General features: G+C 36.2%; 1 pseudogene across 1 annotated transcript in view; it reads left to right on the top strand.

Annotated features, from left to right (window-relative positions):
- The first annotated feature begins 291 nt into the window (after positions 1–291).
- The window catches only part of LOC308186362 (adhesion G-protein coupled receptor V1-like), a 55,406-nt pseudogene continuing 33,158 nt past the window's right edge, over positions 292–22,539 (top strand). The window contains exons 1-15 of the transcript in view: positions 292–387; positions 2,138–2,264; positions 2,353–2,538; positions 4,388–4,568; positions 5,183–5,346; positions 5,984–6,107; positions 6,499–6,765; positions 9,253–9,379; positions 11,476–11,693; positions 12,917–13,661; positions 15,016–15,389; positions 17,222–17,398; positions 20,376–20,556; positions 21,177–21,379; positions 22,034–22,163. The product of the transcript in view is annotated as an adhesion G-protein coupled receptor V1-like (transcript). The remainder of the gene's footprint in view (positions 388–2,137; positions 2,265–2,352; positions 2,539–4,387; positions 4,569–5,182; positions 5,347–5,983; positions 6,108–6,498; positions 6,766–9,252; positions 9,380–11,475; positions 11,694–12,916; positions 13,662–15,015; positions 15,390–17,221; positions 17,399–20,375; positions 20,557–21,176; positions 21,380–22,033; positions 22,164–22,539) is intronic.

Genomic DNA, 22,539 nt, shown 5'->3' with positions numbered 1-22,539 from the left:
TCACGCAGTCAGTAATCAAGCTCTTTGAGGAGGGCTTGGTAGGGAACACCTTGAGTGGCTCTTGACATGCTGAATTGGTCATGGGGTCACTCCTCCTAAGTGGGAACTGCCCACTTGCTGGCCTTTGTCAACAGGAAAATGCCAAGCAAGCAGGGTTCCCATAAAAAGAACATTATAAACTTTTGGAAAGTAAAAAGAAAGCCTTCTTTTTTTTCTTTTTCTTTTTTTTTTTTTTTGTCCCTTTTGTTAGTTTTTTGTTCTTTTATAAGATGGGTAGTATTGAAATTTTAGTAAGTGGCACTTTCATTACTTTCTACATCCTCTTTTTTTTTTTTTTTTCCTCTGTGTTGACAGGGTAGAGACAGAAAGGTTTGTCGTGTTCTTTGGGTAAGTGCGGTGAACTGTTTTCTGTCCTCAGTGAATCAATGCTTTGTTTTAGAAGTGGTTGGTTTGGACAGAAACTGTCTTTATCATTTCTTTCCCCCCCAAGAATCACGTCTCTGCATCTCTTCAGACAACGCATGCTTCCCCTTTGGTGTTTCGTTTGATGGCATGGGGTTCTTGCTTGAAGGCATTTCTTTATGTAGGATCTGTGAATGATGAAAGTTATGAATGCATGGCTCAGTGTTTGATATTTGAGTGTTTCATGGAATAATGAATTAATTGTTTTAAACTGCTACAAATACAGTTTGCCCCAACTAAATGGCTGAACTGATTAGAGTTACAGAGTAATTTTCTCTAGTCAAAGACAAGGAAAGTTATCTTGATTTAGACTAACATGCATATAATTTATATAACACAGGTTATTTTTTCTACCGACTTTTTTTTTTTTTTAAACATGTAACAAACATGAGCACGTTACTCTATTAAATAGGTATTACCTATTTTGCATCCTGTACCCTGTCCTGTAGACTGTGCTACAACAATGCTAAGTTGTTTTTGTGTGTGTAGGTTCCAGTTACTTAAAACGTGCTTCTGGACACAGTTCTGGGCCTGATTTCAAAAACTGGATATAATAGATCACATTTCTTCATGAAATAGTGTTTGATAAAGTCTAGGTTGTAGCACAGTGAAAGCACAAAAATATGTACAGTATGCAGGACCACGATTTCATTGAAAAATACAATACTGACAGGAAACGTGAAAGATGCAAAGGAATCTAAGTACCTAAAACTACATGTAATAAATCATATGCAGACCATCAATCTGAAGGTGTATTCTTGATGCATCCTGCAATAGTGCTTCTCTGGAATTTTTAATATAAGAAATTTAAAATGATGAAAATTACTGCTTCTGAGGAAAGGCAAGCAAGTAATATGCAAGGTTCATTACTGTTATCAGATACTGCCCATTCCTGTCACAGAGTACGATCAAGATGGTGTAGGAGAAGCCCAGAGAGAGAAATCCTTTACTGAGAGGAATCTGAAGTATGCGTATTTGGTCAACGTACTTCATTCTTGCACCATTCAGCATGTGCTTTAAAGGAGTAATGAGAAAGGGGAATGAGTCTGAGCTACTGAGAGCAGGTCCAACATTTTGTAGAGTCAGACAGGGATCCTACAGGTAGTCTCCACATCTACAGAAGGCAGGCTAACACAGAGCTGAGGATGAAATCCATGGTATCGAGGGTCAAATTTCTGCCTCTTTATGTCAGTAGTAAACTTTGACAAACAAAGCAATAATGGAAATTTATGCTTTTCAGTGTAATCTCAGCATAGGTGATTTTGGAATTTCCTTTATACCTTGATCCAAGTACAAAGTAGTTCTGAATTTAACTAACTTTTTTTTTTTTTTTTTCCTGGCACTATTCTGTTTCTTTTCCTGTGTGTTGTGTGCATGTGTTATCAAAAACAGACAAACAAACAACAGAGTTACTAGCTATAAAAAGCTAATCAGAAACAAACAAACAAAAAGTTACTTCAGAGGCAATTATTTATTTTATTTATTTATTTATTTATTTTTTACGAATGGATAAAACATTCTGATGTTGTATCATTCTTAACTTGTTTTAATCCTTGTAGGTAACTGTTGGCTTTCATAATTTATTCATAAAATTTGTCAATATCCTGATCTCCTCTGTATGGATTTGCTAAACAGAGTTGCAACTTGAAAAAAACCTCTTACCTTCCTTTCTCAGGGTCAGTGTGGAAAATCAGATACTGAAATACGGGTTTACTACTTGTGAAATTACAATTTTGGAAAACGATGATCCTGGAGGAGTGTTCGAATTTTCTTCCTCTTCCAGAGGTCCCTACAGCATCAAGGTAGCTATCCGAGTAACGTCACTTAAACATTACAGACGACTTAGTTCTAACAGAGTGCTAGAAAAAGATTAATTTTATTTTTTTGCAGGAAGGGGAGTCTGTTGAGCTGCAGATTGTTCGCACTAGAGGAAGCCTCATCAGACAGTTTCTGCGCTACACTGTAGAACCAAGAGATAATAATGAGTTTTATGGAAGCACAGGAATTCTGGAGTTTAAGCCTGGTGAAAGAGAGATCATAATTACTCTACTGACAAGGATGGATGGGATTCCAGAGGTAAGAATTAATATTTTTCTCTCTTTAAATTGCATTCACATACATATTTGTTTGTCACTTACTAAAATATAGATGGTTTCACCTGTAAATACCAGCAATTTTTCTGTAACATTTGAAGGCTTTCTTTTTCTTAAGTGTGAGAAATAGATAGAGGAGGAGTGACTGAAAGGCCTATAAGATAGTCAAGCACCATATGAAAGCACTTTATATCAATACAAATCAGGTCTTGTCAGTCTTGCCTGAATATTCATTTCTCTGATATCTCTATTGTTTTGTAATCCCAGAAATCTGCACAATTTGAGGCATGTGTCTGTTGCTTTTCTCTTTGCTTTCTGCTTTTCTGTAGCTTGTTCCCTTTCCTGTGCATCAGCCATCCTGGATTCCATCAGGAAGTTTGCAAGGGTTTGATTTTACCACATTTATGTTAACATAAATTTTAGCTGCTGTGATTCAGCATTTTTTGCTGCCTTTACATGCACATTCCTATGCTGTATTTTGCATAAGCAGTTAGTTGTGTTTGTCTGATCCTGCTAATGAGCTGATCTAGGAGTAAGATGTCAGAAAGCCAGCTTTACAAAACATAAAGGTTTTAGGAAGGTTAATAATCTTTTTGTAGGGCCAGGTGGTCATCAGTCATGGATTGAAGGAGGGATGGAGGACCATATGATGAGGAAATCAGGGGATCACAGCAACTCCAACTTCAATTGCATAGGCTGCTGTAGAAATTCAGGTTTCTTTTCCCTACATACTCCAAAGAAAGGAGACATAAGAAGTCTGAACTCCACTACAGAAGCCAGGAACATAAGTTAATCTAGTAAAACTTAGGCACTAAAACAGCGGGTTATTTAATAGTTCCATTCCCAGTTTTTACTAGTTCATCAGCAGGCTGAGATAAAAGTATTTCCCTGCTTACAGCAGTATTATTAGACTAGGTAAGTCATCCTGCTGAAACGCTCAGGCAAAAACATACGAATTGTAGTGTCAGGACTAAAAAATAAGGAGGTCCTTTTATACTCTTCTATCTCCAAGAGTGGCCAAAAGCCACATACATGAGCAGGACATATATAATCACTTTCCTCCAGAATGCCATCCCAGCCTCCAATGGTGGGCAGTCCAAGGATGTCTGGAGTAATGGATGGTATCTTTGGGTGCCTTCAGATTTTCTTTCTGTTAATTGAAGCAGTTACGCTTTGAACGCAGGTAAGGTTTTAGCATCCATGACATTCTGTAGTACTGAACACCATTGTTTAATTGAATTGTATGTGAAGAACCAGTTCATGTGTGTTTCTTTACTGCTAACCACCAGCCAGTTTCACTGAGTTCTCCCCAGTGTAGAGTAATGCTGTTTTCTAGATAGATAAATGCAATATTTTTTTCTAATGTTCTCTGATACTTTTTTGAAAGTACCATGTCCCATTAGATTAATAAAGCCAGTTGATCAATTCTTTCTAAATTAGCATGCTGTCCATGGTTTAAAAATCTTTGCTTTACCTGTTACAAAGCCAGGAATCTTAAGAAGTCTTGGAGGAAAGAAAATTTACATTTCAGAGTGTGTTACAAACATTACTTGTGAAATTATGCGATTCTAAATTAAGTACACAAAATAAGTCCCTGCTTATAATAATAATAGACTTTTGGAGAAACTGATGCTTTTAGAGATAGAAAGTTCTAACAATTTCCTTTATTTGATAGCATTATACAAACGTTTATTGCATGTAGAATGTGTGTGATTTCATTTTAAGTTTGTATCGCTTTCTGCCTGATGGGGGACTGTGGACTATAGACCATTTTGTTTTTGATGTGGATGTTGAATATGTATTTTTGTTCTGACTGAGTTTCCCTCTTCTAGCTGGATGAGCTATATTCTGTGGTACTTAGTGGCTACAGTGAAATGCCAGGCAAGTTGGGGAATGCCACAATGGTCAATATAACCATTTTGAAGAATGATGATCCGCATGGTATCATTCAGTTTCTACCTTACGAACTAACAGTAACAATAAGTGAAAGCAAAGGAGAAGTCATCCATACCGGTAATTCCTTTTTATTAGAGTTACTTCTTTATCTGCTGTCTGCTTCTGCAAGTCTTATTTTCCCTGTTCTAGGATAACAGAAGTCTAGGAGACTTCTTACTAAAATCTCCACTCAGGACTTTACAGATTGGTACAATGCCAAGCAAGATGAGCAGCGGAGAGTGAAGTGGAGAAGTATGGGTGTGGAAAAACAGAGGGATTAACTGAGTAAAAAGGATTGCTAGAGAATTTTCCAGACAGGAGGGATGGAGTACTGATGTATGTGCAAAGTGCAACGTGGAGGTAGTAGCTCTGTTTGTGGAGAATGAAGAATGGGGTGTTATATAAGAGAAACGTAGAGTTAAATCTTCCTATGGGTGATTTTAATTGATCTATTCAGTTATCAATTACTTTTACAGGCAAGAATTAACATGTGAAATTAAAGCAGTTTGCACTGCTTTAGTAATCTGTCTTTGTGTGTCCTTTTCTGTAGCACTCCAACATGTTACTGGTTTCATAAGAAGTGAAATTGGTTATTATTGTATTTCCTTTTTCTCAGTTTCAGATGTTTCAGATGTTCCTTTTTGATTTCTGTTGCTCTGAATATGCACACTGACTCTGTTTATGTTTTTTAGCTGTTTACAGAGTTGTAAGAAATCAAGGAAACTATGGAAATGTTAGTGTGTCTTGGGTTGTTGATCCAGCATGTACCAATGACGTCTATCCAGAGCAAGGGACTATTTTATTTGATAATCTGGAGTTTTCAAAAAATATCACCATTTACTCACTGCCAGATGAGGTAAACACTTTTACAGTGTTTTGGGGTGAGAATATGGGACAAAGAGTAAGTACTAAAACATTAGAGTATAAGGAGAAAAAAGGAATGTGTGTTTCTCAAGAGCCTAATAACTTGTAGGAAATATCAAAATACTTGGGTAGAACTGAGATAATGTCTGCAAATCATAGAGAAATTTCAGAAGCTGTGCATACCTCTAAACAAAAAAGGTAGAAGCTGAGAGTAATTGTACTGTGGTAAAGTTATAGGAAAGTTTGACTGAAACTCGTATCTTGATAACTGGAATCCTAATTTCAATCCTAATCCTATATGCTGATAAATTTGAAGTAATATAAGAAAGATTACACCTAATGATAAATAAATAAAGCTGTAAAAAAAACTACATGTATCAGAAACATAAAACTGGAAGGTAACTTTTGGGTCATCTGTGCAAGATAAAGAGGAAGGGACTTACTTACAAAAACTGTAGATGGATGATAATTTCTGTATAACTGTATGAATTATCATCCCTCTTGAGACACATAAGGACTGACAAATAAAAACAACACTCAGAAATCTCTGGCTTATTAATCCCCCTAACTTTTCATTTTAAATTCTTCAGTGTTTTGTATGCTAGAAATTAATGTCTTAATACTTTCAGGTGCCTGAAGAGGAGGAAGTATTCACCATCAGTTTATTCAATGCTACCGGTGGAGCCAGGCTGGGCAATGTAACCACTGCAATTTTACAAATAACAAAGAATGATGATCCCATTTATTTTGCAGGTTAGATATTATTGTTTATAAATGTGGAATACATACACTACCTAAAACGGATTTTTTTCACAAACCAGATCATTGCGAAATCGTAATCCCAAAAGAGCAAGTGGAAAAGCTCCCCAAACTTTTTTTTTTTTTTGTATTTAGTTTATATTTGTTTCCTTCAGAACCTTCCCATTTTTTTGTGTGTGTCATTTTTCTCTTTGTTGATGTTGAGATCAGTTAGGAGGCAAGGTACAAAATATTCTCTCGTACCTGAATTATTTCCTACCTTTATCACATACATCTTATTGTTTCATTGAAGAGGAAGATCCTACTAGAGAGAATTAAGAAAACAGAGCAAATGCAAGCAACTCAGGCTTGAACTCAGACAGATTTGTTGCTTTTGTATTTTCAGAACCTGTGACAGTGAGTGTTCAAGAAGGAAGTGTTGCAAACTTTACAGTCCTAAGGAATGGATCTGCTGATGTCGCTGTTGTTGTCCAGTATATTACTGTTAATGGAGATGCAACAGCTGAAGAGGGAGACTTTGTTCCCAGTGGAAAGAACAGTGTCATTTTGTTTGATGTTGGAGAAAGGGAGCAGAATTTATCTGTGTATATCAACGATGATGATACCCCTGAAACTGATGAAACATTTTATATTATCCTTTTCAATTCTACAGGTAAGTCTTCCTTTTTTTTTTTTTTTTTTTTTGCTGGCAATTTCTTAGTATCTTGGTCTTATCATAAAGCAATATTTAAATGCCAAGAATTATACGAATAATGTTTGCTTCAAGATTTTTATACAATAAATGCATACTGTGTTTGAATTTTCATCCTTAATTATTTTATTGGAAACAAAAATCAAATGATAGAGTTGATACTTTGCCTGCAAAAACAACTGGAGTGAAAGTCCCTTTTCAAATATAAATGCTCCAAATTAGATGGACTTCAATACAAAAACACAAAGCAAAAAAAAAAAAAACAAAATTTAGTACCCAACAGTCTTAGGAAAAGAGGTATTCTTTTAGTTATTTTTTTCATGCTCCAGAGTGTATTACAAAACTACATGATTTTTGTAAAAACAAACAGAACTGCCATATTTTGGAGGAAGGGTATGTAATTGCTCTATTTTATTAGTAGCGAAAAGTATGCATACATTTTTTTCACTCTGAGACTATAGTTTTAAAAGGCTTAATTTGCAGAAAAATATATGTCACAATTTACCCAGGGGACCACCTCTAAAGAAAGGATTTATTACCTTAGAAATAACGTATTTTTGTTTATTTATTTATTTTTCAAAGTTTACACTTAAAAAGGAATGACCAAAATTATTCAGCCCATTCCTCACGTTTTTGAAATACATATCTTTTAGAATAAATTATCACTGTTATGTAATATACATGAGAAAATAAAAGTGAAGTATAAGAAATTCATAATTTTTCCAGAGCCCTAAGTATTTAATAAAGACCCTCCCCACACCTAGCTCCAACAAAACTCATGGTGTTGTGGGAGAGTCATTTGCAATTGTGTTATCAAATTTTAATTTACTGCCCTTCATTTTTTACTGTTCTCTAGTTGAGAGGTAATAACAGGCTCTGAATCTGCTGCAAATCTTTGCAATGCAAAGCAAAGCTGTATTGAATCAGCCATTGAAACCTGAGGGGCTGTAATTTAATAAAGCAAAGAAAGATGATGGCAATTAACCATCAGACTATACCTTCAGATTGTGTGACACGTTCTCAAAGTAAAATACCTACCAGGTATTCAATTCAAGATTAGGAAACCTAAAATTAGATTTCTTCATCTGTAAGCACGCTAAGCATCTTAGTTCTCATTACAGTCTCTGATGGTCTTAGTCTTTAGCAGTCGATAAGACTGAAGTGATTGAGGTCATGCTACAGTGGACACCCTGCGGCTGGCCTGTGAGTTTCTCACAAGGCAGCATTGATCTTGAGTTGAATCCTTCCCTGAACATTGGTAGCAGGCAGCCAGAGGTTGACAGGGAAAGCAGTAATTTGAGTATAAGGCAGCTAAGCTATTTCCCAAGGTCGGCTGGTATTCACTGTAGTACCCAGGTCTCTTATAAAATATCAGACTAGGGAAAGGATTAGACAAAACCATTCTTCTTCCTTCATAAGTTTTCTCTTTTGTTGTCTCTTTCTACTTTAATAACTTTCTTCAGGATCTACTGGTAGCTCCCAATACTACCCCATTGGGAACATATCATGGCTTTTCTCCTAGCACATGGGGAATGGGTATCCATAGCCTCCTTTTTCCTCTAAAATGAGCATCATATAGTTTTACAGCCATTCTAGAATCACTAAGAATAAAGAATATTTCTATACATATTCCTGAAAGCAAAAGTTGGTTTTCTTTCTATGATTGGTTACATACAGTGGCCTTGACTGTTCTGAAATTTTTTTGGGGACTGTTGTTCCTGAGAGAAAATACAAATAGAGGTATATGAAGTTAGAGGAATAAGCACATTGTTTAACGTGGAACAAAATTTAGTCGGACACTTTCAAAGAAGACAAAAAATGGGGTGGGTGTGGACACATTATGTTCATCTATGGACAATGCAATGGAGTTAGAATTAACATCCCTTAATATTTACCTGTACTAATATGCACACTGAAAGCCTGCTAGCTTCCCATCTACATAATAAGAATCTTATGTTTCTTCCTTTTAGATATTCTTTGATATGGGAGTGAATAAACTCTTAGACATTGCTCATAGCTTGTATTTAGTTTAAATGCAATACTTTTCTTCTAGGTCTAAAGAAGGTCGGGGCTCTCTGAATACCTTACTCTTTTATTCTGTACCTCTGAATATCTTATTCTTTTGACTTGTCCAGATGATCAAACAGAAAATGTTACCTCACATAACAACTACATGCAAGGATACTGTGTAGTAAGAATCACATCTTCTCAGTTCATGTCATTTTTCCTGAAAATCTTACGTCTTGCTCTCTGGATGGTACACTACTTAAATACTTTTACTCTGATTTGCCTGCTGCTGAATACCTCAAATTCTGTTTTTCACTGACTTTTATAATTGTCCTTTTCTTTGTATAAAAGCAATTGTAGTGAGTAGAAAACATAATTGGATTTAGAGTTACCTACATTTCTGATTCCAATTTTAATAATAATAATTGTCCTCTTTTTTAGGAGATACAGTTATCTTTAAGGCTGGAATGGCAACAGTTATTATTGAAGCAAATGATGATCCTAATGGAATTTTCTCTTTGGAACCTTTAGAGAAGCCAGTTGAAGAAGGCAAAAGTAACATTTTTTGGTAAGTAACGTTTAAAGAATATCTTTGCACTCTTTTGGAACTGGTGTATGTGGTACTTTATAAATAGCACTTTGATTAAATCAAATGCACAAGTGTGCATTGATAGAAGTGCACTATAGAAAAACAGTTTTACAAAATTTTGGATTAAATGATTTGTAATGTGTTGAAGACATCACCTGTAATACTATGGAGTACACAGTAAATATTAAAAAGTGCACAGAAGCTCATGTTGAAATGTAACTAAATAAGACTTCAGCATTGATGTTCTGTTATAATCTCAGGAACCTGTAGATACAGAAAAATCTGAATGATTGAGCACAATATAACCTAGGCTGACAGAAAAAGAAAAAAAACCACTCAACAAATAGCTAAATAAAACTGTGTGGCACTAGGTGGCTTTTTGTACCCATCTTTGAAATTTTCAACTGCAAACTACTGTATTCTTTCTTTCTGTTTTTGTATTTTTTTTTTTCTTTTATCTGTTAATTACAGATTGAAATCTATACTTAAAGTCCGGATGTGACACTCTTCATTAGTCTGACCTTTGAAAGTATTTTCCTTTGTGCCACCATGATATATTGAAGAATTAGCAGGGTTAAAAATTGAATGCACTTGGCATCTCGCCTTGTTACATTCATTTCATAAATTTACTATGGGGTTTTAATTGGATGAAAAAATGATTTTTCGTTAAGAAATCTTGAGACAGGCTGTAAAGAGAAGTTAGGTCACAATAAATGCGATAGTGCAAATAGTTAGGGAAGAGGTTCTTCTTGCATTTAAAAAATCATCCTTTTTTTTTTGTCTGTTTGTTTTAAAGCCTTGAAGCAGATGCTTATGGCTGTGAATTGGTTCTTTATGCTTGTGTCAATACATCTGAAATATGAATAGTCTCAAGAAAAGAGGATATTAAGTTCATTGTGTGTTTGTTGTTGTGCTGTTCACTGTTTTGGGCTTTGTTGTTTTTTTGTCCTTTATAGTCTAATCTGCAGGATAATTTTTGTGGATTTGGTGGTGTTAAGAATATTGTTTTGATGTAAACATGCTTATATACAGGTGCTTTATGGAATTATAGGATACCAAGATCTCCAACATCTGAGGAACCTGCTCAGTCATCATTGATAAAATATATTTACTAGGGATCTGTCTCTTCCATACTGTCACTACTTTGACAGTTGTGTAGCATATAAAAAAGTGGTCAAAGTAGCATGTAACCAAACCACCGAAAACACAGAGGTTTTAATGAGGTAATTGGAGTTAGTGCAGCAGCGCTACACAGCTGGGATAGAGCACCCTGGTTAACGCCACAGAAGAAAAACCTTTGGAAGCAGAAACAACATAAATGTGTTGCTGTGGCTGGACTAGTTTAGCTGAACTAATTCTTCAACCTGATATAATCTATTTATAAGGCATTTTATGTCACCGTGCAAACCGACAGAAGCAAACTTCCTGTATGTAAGCGCACTCTTAATAAAGGCACTGTATGGGTCACTTTTTATTTGTAGTGCCTTTTTGAAATTAGTGTAATTGTGTTAGCAGATAGTTACCAAAAAAAAAAAAATCTTTTCATTTACTACGTTCTTAATCACAAATAACAGTAGATTTCTGAAAGCCGTAGAATGTAATTCTAATTTAATACAAGTGTAAGAAAAAGTTTAAGTAGACTTGATGACTGAAAGGAGAAACGTTTGTGGTTAAATGTAGATGATTCTCTTTCCTGTCTAAGAGTGTCCAAGTATATTAATTTTTAATGTTAACTTTCTGAACTATTATGCATTCATATTTATTATTATAAATTGGAATTACAAGACACAGTGATGTGTAGCTTCACAGTAGTATTCTGCATGGACCTGCGTATGCTACTTCTGTTTTCTAAAGTACGTATTCCGGGAGTAGAATTGTACTGCAAAAGTGGTTGCCTTTAAAAGGAAGGCTTCATGGAACAGTTGTAGTATATTAGCATTTTACTTTATATTACATAGTATATTACTTCTTACTGTAAGGAAGATTACAGTAAAAGGAGTCTCCACATTTTCCTTTTCTACTCAACGCTGATGCATGCCTGCCAGGACTCTCATTCTTTCTGTATCACTGAACAGGATTTTGAGACACAGAGGACACTTCGGCAATGTTTCTTTGACCTGGCAGTTGTTTGATAATAACTCTGCACTGAAGCCAGGAGAAGAATTCTATGAAACTTATGGGACTGTGTGCTTCATGGATGGTGAAAGGTCGAAGTCAATAACACTACGTGCCATTTCAGATAGAATTCCTGAATTCAATGAATTTTACATTCTAAAGTTGGTGAATGCTTCAGGTATTGTCTTCCATATCACCATTTCCTTCATATCTGGTAGAAAAGAGTTATGTTTAATCAATCAAAAAGAAACCAACACTAGAAAGAGCATTGCTTTGAATCATGTCTTGATATCCTATGCTTTTCTGGTAAGGTTTTAGGTCTTATTTTTCATTTAATCTTGATTTCCATATATAGAGAGTTACTCAGTTCCCGAATTACTGTTAAACACATTTTGGTGATCTGAACTTTAAAAGGGATGCCTCTTGGTTTTTGAAATTAAACTTCTTAAAGTTCAGAAGTTTCATTTCAAAAACCAAGAGTTCTGAATTTCAGATACATAGATCTCCATGCACAAAATATAAAACAAAGATACTAACAAAGAAATAACAAAGGTATTAAAGGTTATGTGTGTCTACCATAATAGAGGTTGCTTTTTTGTTTGTTTGTTTCCCTAGAGGAGGTAAAATACTTGTAGTTACCACTTCACATGACTTAAATTACAACTTTAAATTGCTACTGGACACATTTCCTAATCTGGATTAATTCCACTTTAGTACTATTCATGGTCTTCTGTGCTCTGATACAAGTGAAAATGTGTGTTGGCCTTTCCTGTAAGTGAAGTCCATACGGATGTACAAAAGATTTCCTGCTTATAACAGGTAGATCACTGTACACTTTGAACACGGAGATTCTCCATTCACAACATGATCTTCATATCATGAATTCTTACTGTGCAAAGATAGATGACTAACACCAGGACTGGGCAGCAGTTTTAACACACAACTGGTTACTGTTTCTGCAAGGTGTATGTACTTCTGTATCAGAGGCAACAGGCAAGATTTTGCCATTCTCTATTCCTGTAAGTCTTTGAGCAATACAAGAATTGAATTTGGCCCCCATGCTTATCAAACGAATCAAAGGTAACCTACCTTATTGGCTAATTAAGAAAAGATGGACCTTGTCATGTTTCACCTGAAAGACATCTGTGTGTTTTACAGCTGAAAAATAGCATGTGGGTTTGTTTTCTACTGAAATTACATCAGCACAGTGTTTTAAGAATAATACAATTAACCTATGTAATTTTCAAGTTAGATCATTTGCTATAAGTCCAGAGGATCTTAAAGGAGGGTTTGAGGTTTTTTTAGAAACTTGTTTTATTAAAAAAAAAAAAAAGTACTTTGAAACTTTTTTCTGAGTGTGTTGTTTAATCATTAACTTTTACTCTAACTTCTATTACGCAGGTGGGTCTCCTGGTCCTGGTGGTCAGTTATCTGAAACCAGTCCTACTGTAACTGTCATGATCCCTTTCAATGATGACCCTTTTGGAGTGTTTGTTATAGATCCAGAGAGCCAGGACAGAGAGATAGTGGAAGATACTCTTTCTGAAGATGACCTTTCCTATATTACGGACTTCACCATCTGGAGACAGCAAGGCACCTTGGGTGTTGTCCGACTAGGTTGGGAAATACTGTCTAGTACCTTCCAAGCTGGACTGCCATCAATGGTAGATTTCTTGTTGCTTGGATCATTCCCAAGCTCAGTACAATCACAGCCCCACATGAGGCGCCATCACAGTGGAACAGACGCTCTGTATTTCAGTGGAAAAGAGGATGCATTTGGCATTATCGGTCCTGAATACCCATAACAATGGAAATAATGCAGTAACCAATTTTACATTTTCAGCTTGGTTAATTCCTAATGTCAGTACAGATGGCTATATAGTTGAAAAGGATAACGATAATGGGACTTTATATTATGGTGTGAAAATTCAGACAAATGATTCTCATGTTTCTGTAGTGCTTCATTATACAGCATTAGGGTCCAATATGACATACATGGCTAAAACATCAGTCATGAAATACCTGGATGAGAATACTTGGCTTCACGTTCTGATTACTCTGGATGAAAGTATAATTGAATTTTACGTTGATGGAATTCTAGTTCTGGGAGGAATGAAGAGTCTAAAAGGAGAAGCAATTCTTGATGGTGAGCCTTTGCTATTTTTCTCCATATATAAAGCTCTGAAATGCATAGTCTAGCCACTTCAAAGGTGGAAGAAATACACTGAAATGATTATATCTGTTAAGTTAATTGAAAGGAATGGATAAGAATTCTTTGAGGATTTTCAGAAAGCCTATGGAAATTGTGTGAATGTTCTAAAAAATTCAAACTGCTGCGATGTTGAGTGAGAGTAGAGGACTATTAATTGTATGGTGTACTATTTTATTTCTGCTTTTAAAATTCCAGGTTGAAGTTTAAGAAATCAAATTTTCCATTTGTAAAAAGAATAGTACTTCTGCAATTAGTAATTTCCATCACACTTGCAGTACTGTAGCTAAGCTGAGAGGCTGAGAGGTTTTTTTTTTTTCCCTCCCTCGGTTTCTAGAACAAATATATGTGAAATGCAATGATGCTTTTATTGCTAGAAGGATATGTCTGTGCTGTAAATTTTCTTTATTAGTGGGGATGGCGTGTGTCTGGGGATAATGCAATAGTAAGGCAAGTATGTCATCTCTCTCCGTTGAATGTTGGGTAATACACAGTGGTGTGCATAGCAGCCCAGTTTTTCTCAGCATCCTCCACTTTGTGCCCTGGGACTTTTATCAGTTCCTGTGGTTGCTCATCTCTACAACTGCCACTCAGTGTCATATGTATGACAATACACTGAAGAGCACAGCTTTTTTTGTTTGTTTGTTTTCTTTCGTTTTCTGAAAGGCAACTGAAAACAGCTGATGTGTGTGTTTTAGCACAAGAGCATAGCATGGCACAGAATAGGATAGAGTAGGAATGAATATGAGGCAGCTGTGATCCTATAGTTTGGAGACAGAGAAATATAAATGCTGTTGTAAAAAGAGTTTGGAATTTGCATGGAATTACAGTGTGGTGGATGAAATGGATGTCCAGAAGGGTTAATGCAGTAATCATGAGTATCATCAGAATGGATCAGCTGCCCTAGCAGAGGGAAACAAAGTAGGATTTGTTCAGCAAAACAAGGGCTAAAAGGGGTTGCAGTTCTGCTCTGAAAATCTGTGGAGGAAAGAGGGAGCCTCAAGTCTCTAAGACTTATAAAAATGAGGGATGATGATAATGTGCTGCTAGAACTAATAGGATGAAAAACTTGGACAGCATAGGATGGAATTGTTTGGCCTGTGAGGACTTACCTGTAACATTGAGATGAGGCTCAAGGAACCTCCTGATTTTGGATCTCAAGATCAATATGATTCCTCATCCAGGGACAATGAACAGTTTACCATTGGTTTTTAAGAAAAACAGGTAGTCAGTTGCTGACTGTTTCATACAAATACAATAACATGAGAAAAAATTATAATTTCCTTCTCAGGTCCAGGAATAGTAAGAATTGGAGCAGGAATCAACGGCAGCAGTAGGTACACAGGGTTAATGCAGGATGTAAGGCTTTATGAGCGTAAGTTGACACGAGCAGAGATCTATGAACTTCATGCAACTCCTGCAAAAAGTGATGTCCACCCTGTCTCTGGGTATTTGGAGTATTGGCAAGGAGAGACCAATAAATCATTCATCGTGTCTGCAAAGGATGACAAAGAGGAAGAAGGAGAAGAATTATTCATACTAAAGCTCATTTCTGTGCGTGGTGGAGCTCGAATTTCACAAGAAAACACCACAGCAAGATTAAGAATACAGAAAAGTGATAATGCTAATGGTTTATTTGGCTTCACTGGAGCATGTATCCCTGAGGTAAGGTGGTCATAATGGAAATTGTAGGTGATATTTCAGGCACAGAAAGCTAAATGGCAGGACCAAGTGACCTGAACAAACCCTAGATTTTGCAGTGTTTGCTTTTGTGGTTAAGCAAAGTTTTCCTAGGATTTGGAGATGCATATGTTCTGTTAATACAACCTCAGTTCCACTGGGATTTACTATATAATTTTAAAAAACTAAAGAAAAAAATGGTTAAGAAAATTTAGTTTACTATATAAACTGAAGACTAAGGCTTAATTTTTTTTTTCTAGAAAAATATTTTACCTTCACTTCTGTTACATTTGAGTTACCAGTTAAAATGTAAGATTTACTTCTCTGGTTTTTTTTTGAGAATGGATTATTGCAAAGATTTTTATTTTAGTTTTCTGTGTCACATGATGTGTTTGAGATAATTTTACTAGAGATCATGCAATGACAAAGTGTTATGGATTTTTCCACCTTCATTTGCTGTCATAAACTAAGTTATAATTTGCATATGTTTGATGTCAGTTGGTTGATTTAGTAGTGGGTTTTTTTGTTGTTTTAGTTTTAACAGATGAAATCTTTTTTCAGTGGTATCCATTCTATATGCAGAGTGTAAACTTGCTACTTTTTGAGGAGGCTTGAAATAAACATAAATCATTCTTTACTTCTTTAATCAATTATAAGGGGGAATAACATGATAGCTATCTCTACTGGTATTGGATTATTTTGTGGAAAAAAAAATTTAATATAGTTTTCATTTGGGAACTCTTATGAGCTTTAATTACATTCTTTTTTAATCAAAGTGCTTATGATGTTTTTAAAATAACTGTCTTGCCTGAGTGATACTAGTTTTCAGTTTGGTTCAGTTTGCTTATTGTGTGCCTACCATATGCTATGATAATAGATTCCTTCAGGTTCAAGTACCTCTGATACGCTGTGATGCCACAGATCATCAGCCAACCATGAAGAAAAAAAATAATTATATGGCACGGTAATTGTTTTGCACCTATCATATGTCCATTTCACCAGGGAAGTATTAGAGCTCTTAGTGGTGATGCAGGAACACAGCATTTTTTTACCAGTAGTTTAACTGTGCATATCTGTCTACTAGGCAGCTGAAGTCACACACAGTATCTATGCTTTCTTACAAAGCAGCCCTGAAATTTATCTAATGCATAAGATAGCTTTAACCTTTCCAATAACTTTCAGATAAAATTATTTTCTATGTTAATTTTATGAACGTTATTTTCTAAAATAGAAGGTCAGTACCAATTAAAGCTTCATTCCAGAGATGTGAAGTTGTCGCTGCAGAAGTCATGTTATCTGTGAAGATACAGAATTGTAAGGAGGACAGTAGAAGAGAAAAATCTGTTTTTCTGAATGATGATGGTATAGTTTATTTCTATCCATAGTGTGTCTGGTTAGAGAAAGTGCTGATCCAAATCTTTCTTTAAATTATTGCTAAGGAAAATTACAATATTGACGTTATTATAAAGCAATAGTTTCATTTGCTTTCGACAGGTACATTTCAAGCATATTGATTCTGTCTCTGACGCATAGTTTTAGGAAAGGGGTTGTGTCCAGGACGAACTGCAGTGTATTGTTATTTGTTACCTTAATAGTCCTCAGGGAGGCATCAGACTTTTGCAGATTCCACTAGGATTGTTCTGATTGGCATCAAGGTCAGTTTCAGCTTCCTAACACTCCAAAAGAGCTGAAAGTAACATGACAGCAATTTTTTACTTGAACATTTGTCTGGCATTAAATATTTTCGTGTTATTTAATGAAATTGCCTTGATTTACTTTGACAGTAATAAACGTTCCAAATTTTTGCTTTCTTCCAGACTGCTGATGAAGGTTCCACTATATCCTGTGTTGTGGAGCGTACAAGGGGAGCCCTAGACTATGTGTATATAAAGTACATTATCTCACAGGTTGATTCCACTGGCATTAATTACTCTGTTACCGATTTTTCTAATAGCAGTGGCACTATCACATTCGTTCCTTGGCAGAGATCAGAGGTAAACCCTACCTTCCTATTAACAATTCATCCTGTCCTTTACAAACCTCCTGGAAAATACCTTCTGAGGGTGCTTGGCTGGTTTGCATACTAGAGAGTGTTTACTTCACATGGCTTTTCTTATTATTATTTTTTATTTTGTTATTTTATGTTGTTATTTTTTTGTTATATATATATTTTCTTTCTTTCTTTTTTTCCATCCCTGACAACAAGAAAGTGTTATTTGTAGCTCTGTGTATATGTCAGTTCAAAAGTCACCATGTGTGCATGTACATATTAGATATATGTACATATACATAAAAAATATTAACTGTATTTATGTGTATGTGTACATATACTTTAAAAAGTGTAGATAGTCCATGTACTTTCGAAATTGGAAAATGATCAGGTTTGATCTGAGTGTTGTAACTCAAATTTATGTCCACAACAATTAAATAGGCAATAGTAAGATTCATTGCTGTTCTTGCACTCAAGGCTATCCAGGTTCTGTCTCCTTTTAAATTCAAAATCAGAAACAGGAGATTAAAGGTGTTCTTGTAACAATAGCTGTTTTTGAGTCTCCCTGAAATGATTACTGTCTGCTTTAATCTATTCCTCTGCATAAAGTGTGCGAGCAACTGGAACATAAGGAAATTATTCAATATTCTGGCCTTAGAGACACCTGAAATTGGTAATCAGAATTGCATCTCTGAGTTGGGGGAGAGAAAGAGAAATGATACATAAGGGAAGCTTTAGCTGCTTCTGAGAAAGCTTTCTAAAAGTCTTACGAAATTCCTTATCTGAATTAGTTTAAAAAAAAAAGAAAAAGAAAAAAGAAATACCAGGATACCAGGATACACTGAAGAGTAGGAATTCAAAGCTACAGAGGCCCACAATTAAAAAATTATGTGGGCAGACTGGAGGTCCAAAAGAGGGCCAGAAAGATGATCAAAGAGCTGGAGAACCTGTCCTCTAAGGAAAGACTCAAGGGGTTAGATCTTTTCACCCTTTAGAAGGGGACTTTGATCCCATTATTACAGTACCTAAAGGGCAGCTCCAGAGTTGACAGAGGCTCTCTCTTCTCAAGAAACCACAGGAGAAGACAGAGGGCAAAGAGTACAAAGATAGAGTGGGAGAGGTTTTGTCTTGAAATTTTTTACAACTACTGGAACGACTTCCTTAGGGACAGGGTCGGGTTGTCCCGACCTCAGCATCTGGGCCAGGGCAATCCCAAGCACAAACACAGGCTGGGCAGAGAAAGCACTGAGAGCACCCCTTGGGGGGGGAAGGACCTGGGCGTGGTGGTTGATGAGAAGCTCGACATGAGCCGGCAATGTGTGCTTGCAGCCCAGAAAGCCACCCGTACCCTGGGCTGCACCAACAGCAGCGTGGGCAGCAGGGCGAGGGAGGGGGCGAAGGAGGAAATTCTTCCCTCAGAGGGCGGTGAGGCCCAGGCCCAGGCTGCCCAGAGGAGCTGCGGCTGCCCCATCCCTGGCAGAGCCCAAGGCCAGGCTGGATGGGGCTGAGGGCAGCCTGGGCTGGGGGGAGGTGTCCCTGCCCATGGCAGGGGGTGGCGCTGGGTGGGCTTTAAGGTCCCTTCCAGCCCAAACCAATGTATGGTTCTATGGTAGAATTCCCATCACCAGGGGTGCTTAAGATGCAGTTGAACATGGTGCTGGATTATTTCATCTATTTTTTTTTTTTCCATGAAACATTGAACTTCATCTTTTGATGTCCCATCCAACGTGGGCTGTCCTATGATTAAAATTCTGTGGTAATAAACAGCGTGTGCTAGAAATAGAAATAAAAATAATCTGTTTCAATGAATTCAATCCTGATGTACAGCACAGAATTGTTAAATTTATTTGAAGAAGTGGTGCGGGACCACAGTACTGTAGAAACAACATACACTTTCTATTATTGTTTGTATAATAAGGATGAATTGTGAGTAGAAAATACCATCCTCAGTTTCACTTATATCAGGCTGCAGAAGTCAATGTGGACTCAAATTCGCTGAAGTCATTTGCAGGGATCCCAGTGACTTCACTAGAACTGTGAATCTGGATAATGTGATGACTGGCAAAAGCGTGTGGTATCTGAAAATAGTTCATTCATGTTATAATAGTTTGTTCATTCAGCTTTATTTCTCTGTGAAATGATATTACTGCATTTCATACAATCATATATAGCAGAAATTTCCAAAGCTTTTCTAGCATGGCAACATAGACGAGGCCCACATTACTCTATCTAGTGGCAGAAAATGGCTGATGTAGGCTCTTGCTACACAGCTTACTGGTCCAATTTACTGCATACATACAGAGGAGCTAATGTGCATGGCTCTAAGAAACGGGCTGGTAGCAAGCTGCTCTTCAGGTGGGATATCCTAAGGGACTTTCAACTGACATTTGTAATCTACTCATTACCATGCCTCTAAATATGATCAGCTACTTAAATGTTTTCTATATGTTTGTCCGACCATATCGAAACATAAAGAAAGATGGAATTTTCTGAAGTGAATGTGTTAGCGTGTTTAGAGCAAGGTTATGTTAGTAAATCGTATGATCTGCAGGTCAAAGTGTCAGGTGGTATAATAAGCTCAATTTATTTGCTCTCTAAATTGGATTAATCACTGTAATGTCTCTTCATAAGCATAATTTCAAAAAGATTTTAAAATTTATCAGATATTTCATGTTCAGTACATGGAAATTAAACTCTGCTTTTGTGAAGATATACAAAACCAACCAAACAAGTATTTATTATCACTTATTTATGTAGTTTGAAACAATTCAGAAAATATGCCTTCCATTTCCAGTAGCTTGGAAGCATTGTTTTTGGAAAGCATATTCTAGACATAAAATGTTATCTTAGAAATTAGTTGAATTTATGTGGAGAGCAAAAATAGTGTCCTTTGCTTTCAGAACTATACAGCAGATACAGCTGACTGACTAATCAAAGAATGTTGCATGGTTTGATTTCTCCATGATTTGGTCCTTCTCTAGGTGTTAAATTTGCATGTTATTGATGATGACATTCCGGAGTTAAATGAATATTTCCGTGTGACATTAGTCTCTGCAGTGTCTGGAGATGGGAAACTAGGTTCAACTCCTACCAGTGGAGCAAGTATAGATCCAGAAAAGGAAACTACTGATATCAGCATCAAAGCCAGTGACCACCCATACGGTAACAATGATGGGAATTATACAGCTTTGTTTCAGATTATTGTGTAGTTCTTTCCAGTCAGATGAAAACTTTGCTTGGTTGTAATAGTTGAGGAAGCAATCTCATATATTCCACTTTATCTAACTTGAATTAATTCATTGTTTATATACATGAATGAATACTGAATTAGTTTTCTTTTATAATTTTACAAAAAGGCCTCAAATCTTCCCTGCCCAAACAAGCAATGATTCTCTTGTGAGGGCAAATAAAGGCTCTGCATGTAGTTGATCCTGTCCAGGTTTTTCATCAAATGAGAATTCCTGACAATGAGAGTCATTTCTCCATATGTCTTGTACCAGTAAATACGCAAAACCGTGGCCTGTGAGGCTCTTTTGGGAAGAGAAGGTTTTATTATTGTGCTGTGCCTTTTATCAAGACTGACAAGAATATCAGTGAGAGAGGGTAAGGCACACAGCACATCTCTGGAAATAGTGTGATTGAGGCTTAAGGGTATACTGGTATATGTGGTTTTTAATTTCAGAACCATCACAAGATATGTTATCAATCACTTTATTTAAATTGTTTATCATCTTTAAAATTTGTTATGAAAAGCCATGTAAGTAGTAATTCTTGTCTTCCAGGTCTGCTCCAGTTCTCTGTGGGGCCACCTCCTCAGCCAGGTGATAAAATGATTCTTCCAGCCTCTTCTGTGCCCCATATTACTATTAAAGAAGAAGCTGGACACGTCAGATTACTGGTAGTTCGTGCACAAGGCCTTCTTGGAACAGTTCTGGTGGAATACAGAACAGTGCCAGTCACAGCTTTCAGTCCCAAAGATTATCAGGTATGGCAACTGCCAAGGTGGTATAATTGTTTTGGAATTAATTAGAGTTATTTATCGTGGAGATAGCTTTCAGTTTGACTGCTCTAGCCCAGCTATGATTCTTTCACAGAAAGACTACTTTACAAGGTGATGTGGCAAATGGATATGTAATATTCACTTAAAAATATACATCATGTGACTTCTCCATTCTTTTCTCTGCAGTAAGTTGCATTGTCTAGGAAAAGCCTCTGGTTTTGAACTTTTTTTTTTTTTTCTTAACAGAGTTTCCAGTGTAGCAATTTGTGAGTTTTGCTGTTGTTACAGACCATATTATTCAAGTGCATGTACAGGTTAACATTATGCTTGTACATACTGGGATTTGTATATGCCTAGCAAAATAACCTGCATGTATCTGCACTTGCTTGTCCAACTGATCATTTGTGCAGAAAAATAAGAAAAATGTACATGAATGCAGATGCTCACCAGTATGTCAACTTAGATGTCTTCTTCTTTTTTTTTTTCTTTTGTAAAACAGATTTTTCAGATTTTTTTTTAAAGCTTAAGTGAGGAAAAGTAGATGTTTTGAAAAAGACAAAATGAAGGTTCTGTTTCTTTTTTTTATATGGATGAAAACATTAGACTTGAACAAAAATATGAAGAGCTCTTATATTGCAGGCTGTTGTGGGTACACTGGAATTTCAGCCAGGAGAAAGATACAAGTACATTACTGTTAACATCACTGATAATACTATTCCTGAATTAGAAAAAACGTTTAAAGTGGAGCTGTTGAACCCAGAGGGAGGAGGTAAGGCACATATATCAGTCCCTTAGTTGTATTTTCATGACCTCTACTCGTTCATAAAAATCTTGTCTTTCTTGGCATTATTTTCTATGTTATTTCTGAAAACAAACAAAAAGCACCTCTACATCCCCACCCCCATACAGCTGTCTTTTTTCGTAGGGAAGAACTGTTCCTCAGTTCTTTTCTTAATCCTTGGTGGAAACAACCAGATCCCATAGCAAGTATATTATTACCATGTATTAGGGAAAGTGTATCACTGCCATCTGTTAGGTCATCTAAAGGCAATTGCTGCTTTTCACTTTGTATAACTTCATGGTTGGTAATGAGAACTAAAATAATGCAAAAATATATTAGCAATATGTTGCATTTCAAAAATATG

This window comes from Anser brachyrhynchus (genome assembly GCF_964034855.1).
Source record: "Anser brachyrhynchus genome assembly, contig: SCAFFOLD_264, whole genome shotgun sequence".
NCBI lineage: Eukaryota > Metazoa > Chordata > Aves > Anseriformes > Anatidae > Anser > Anser brachyrhynchus.
This window is presented reverse-complemented; position numbering and strand designations above follow the sequence as displayed.